This window comes from Carlito syrichta, unplaced genomic scaffold (assembly GCF_000164805.1).
Source record: "Carlito syrichta isolate Samal-C Ts95f unplaced genomic scaffold, Tarsius_syrichta-2.0.1 Scaffold308918, whole genome shotgun sequence".
In the NCBI taxonomy this organism is placed as follows: Eukaryota; Metazoa; Chordata; class Mammalia; order Primates; family Tarsiidae; genus Carlito; species Carlito syrichta.
Genome location: NW_007253014.1, coordinates 162,994 through 166,461, shown reverse-complemented (window position 1 = coordinate 166,461; position 3,468 = coordinate 162,994).

The following is a 3,468-nucleotide window of genomic DNA, read 5'->3' as shown; positions in this document are numbered from 1 at the left end:
TGGGCAACAGAGACTCCAACTCAAAGAAAAAAAAAAAGAGTAGAGGAGTGGTGTGTAGAAGGGAACATACGACGGGGACCCAAAGAGTTATCTTAGGGAGGGCGGGCCCTCTTTGGGCACTTGGGCAGGCTTTCTCTGCTAAGTAAGCATCCTAGGAACCCATCCACATCAGTGGATCAGCTCACGTTGTTGTGGGAGGCTAATTTGGATTCAGTGAATTTTTTTTTTTTTTGAGTTGGAGTCTCTGTCACCCAGACTGGAGTGCGGTGGCACGCGACCTGCTGGGTTCAGCTGATCCTTCCTTCTCAGCCTTCGGGATAGCTGGAACCACAGGCACCTGCCACCATGTCCAGCTAATTTTTTTTATTTATTGTAGAGACGAGGTCTCACCAAGTTACCCAGGCTGTTCTCAAACCCTTGGGCTCCGACAATCCTCTACCTCGGCCTCACAAAGTGTTGGAATTACAGGCTGAGCCACCTCACCCGGCTAATTCTTTGATTTTTTTTTTTTTTTTTATAGAGATGCGGTCTCGATATTTTGCCCAGGCTGGTCTCAAACTCCTGAGCTCAGGCAATCCTCTCGCCTTGACCTCCCAAAATGCTGGGATTACAGGCGTGAGCCACCACACCCAGCCAGAAAATGATTTTCAGGGGGAGGGGGGGAAGGGTGGGGGGACCACAGTTGTAGGATGTTGGGACTTTGGTGTTGGAGGGCTGGAGAAGAGAGGGAAGTCTGGGATCCAGTTGGCCTAGTCGTCTTACCACCCTGTCTCACTGCCCCAAAACTACTGGGACAGAGATATAGGGACCAGAGACTTTGAACGTGGTCCCCTTGGAGACTCAGATGAAAGCCGAGATACTACCTTCCTCCACCAAATGTTCATTTCCATCCCTTCAATAAGTATTTATTGAGGCTGGGTGCAGTGGCTCACTCCTGTAATCCCAGCACTTTGGGAGGCTGAGGCAAGAAGGATTGCCTGAGCCCAGGGGTTTGAGACCAACCTGGGCAACATGGCGAGACCTCGTCTCTACAATGAAAAGAAAAACTGAATACATCACAGTGTGGACAAGCGCTCTCGTGAATCACCCGTCATGAAATGGGCAAATGCGTTGAAAGGATCTCCAACTCAAAAAAAAAATCAAATAATTAGCTGGGCGTGGTGGTGCATGCCGGTAGACCCAGCAACTCAGGAGGCTGAGATGGAAAGATCGCCTGAACCCAACAGGTCGAGGGTGGGATAAGCCATGATCGTGCCACTGCACTCCAGCCTGGGTGACAGAGTAAGACCGTGCCTCAAAAGAAAAAGAAAGGTCATTTTCCTTATTAAGTGCATTTTCTTCTCATTCCCAGCCTCCCTCCTCTTCCTTTGTTTCTCTGGCAAGCATTTCCAGGAACCTCTTCTGGGAACTGTGTGTGTGTGTGTGTGTGTGTGTGAGATTTTTCACATCCCAGGAGCCTGTTTACACACCGAGGGGAGGAGAAGGGGGAAGGGAGACCCTCCAGGAGGGGTGAGGCTGTCCAGATCTGGGTGCTTCCTCCCGCTCCCCAGGCCCCAGGCAGGTGGCCACTCCTCATGATCCCTGAGGCCAGGGGAGGGAAGGGGACAGCATCAGCCAGGGCAGGCGGCCTTGGCCACCCTGGGGCGTGGGAACAGAGGCAAAGCCGGGGCTGAGGCGGCAAGGAGCCCTGGTTGGCCCCAGCGCTGACTCACTGACCAGGCGACCTTGGGTTAGTTGCTTGGTCTCTCTGGTGACCGCCTTGGACTGGGGCCTGGGATCCTTACCAGAGGCCTTTTCCACTCAGGGCCCCTGGTCACCCTTTTCCTGGAATGGGCAGGGGGCTCATGTTTCATCATCTCGCAGGCCCCTAGGCTTCTCCCATCAGATTCCTTCAAAGTAAATCTTGTAGCGAGACCTCGCCTCTTCAAAAAAATTTTTTTAATTAGCCAGGCATGATGGCATGTGCCTGTAGTCCCAGCTACTTGGGAGGCTGAGGCAGAAGGATCGCCTGAGCCCAGGAGGTTGAGGCTGCGGTGAGCTGTGATAACGCCACTGCACTCCAGCCTGGGCAACAGAGTGAGACCCCGACTCAAAAAAAAAAGTAAATTCACCACCACCACCCTCCCACCTGGTCCAGCCGCTGACAGCTTCTGCCTGGGCTACTGTGGTCCCCTCCTGCCTGCGCTCCTGGCTTCTGCCTGTATCTCCGATATCCTGTTCTCCACTCAGCAGCCCGCGGGATCCTGTAAATATTTCAGCCAAATGACATCCAACTCACACTACGAACCCCTGGTAACTCCCATTTATCTCGGAGTCAAAAAGGCAAAGTCCTTACCAGGATTTCTCTAGCTCTATCTCCTCTCCAGTCTCTACTCCTATCCTTCCCACCTCTGTGGCAGCCACACTGCTGTACCTACTATCATTCCAAATGCGCATGCTCTCTTACCCCAGGGCCTTTGCACCTGCCGTTCCTTCTGCCTAAGATGTTTTTCCCATGTTCCTTCTGCCTAAGATGTTTTTCCCATGACCGCCTCCCCTCCTTCAGGTCTGAAAAACCACCTCGGTGAGCTCTCCTCTCCTCTCCCTTATTTATTTGTTTGTTTATTTTGAGTCAGGGTCTCAGTCTGTCACCCAGACTGGAGTTCAGTGGCACCATCACAGCTTACCGCAGCCTTGATCTAGGATCAGGTGATTCTCCTGCCTCAGCCTCCTGAGTAGCTGGGACTACAGGCAGGTGCCACCATGTCTGGCTCATTTAAAAAAATTTTTTTTTTTTGTAGAGACGAGGTCTCACTATGTTACCCAGGCTGATCTCGAACTCCTGGGCTCAAGCAATCCTCCCGTCTCAGTCTCCCAAAGCGCTGGGATTACAGGTGTGAGGCACTGCCTGGGCCTTCCCTCTTATTTGAACCAGACTCCAAGTCACTCTCCATCCCCGGCTGTAGGTATTTCCCCTTGACGTGTAGCAATTCCAAAGGCTATATTTATTTTGATTTACTTGTTTATTGCGAGCCCCAGTAGAGCAGAGCCAGGGCTGTCTTGGTCATTGCCCCTTCCAGCACAGTGCCATTATATGAATGAAATAAATAGCCTTCCTCTTGTCCCGAGCCTCCTTCCCGGGCTTGCCCTACTCACTCCTCCTCCAGGCAGTCTTCCCCGATTGCCTTTCCCGTGGGTCCGGACATTCTTTCCTCTCTGCCCTCCGTCCTGACTTGGAGAATGCTGTCCGTCTAGCAACTTAGAACGACCGTCTTACGCCCCCGCCCCCGTGTGGCCAGGGGCTTCCCAAGGGCAACCACAGCGACTCCGCCCCGAGTGAACCGAACCCCCTTGTCGGAGAACTTCTTTCTTCTCCTTTCGTCTTTACCTTCCGGAAACCAAACAGGTGACTTCGCCGACTCCGCCCCTCCTCCAGGAAGCCCTCCGTCAGCCCCGGACCGTGACGGGGCCCGGGCGCCCGCGAGGGCG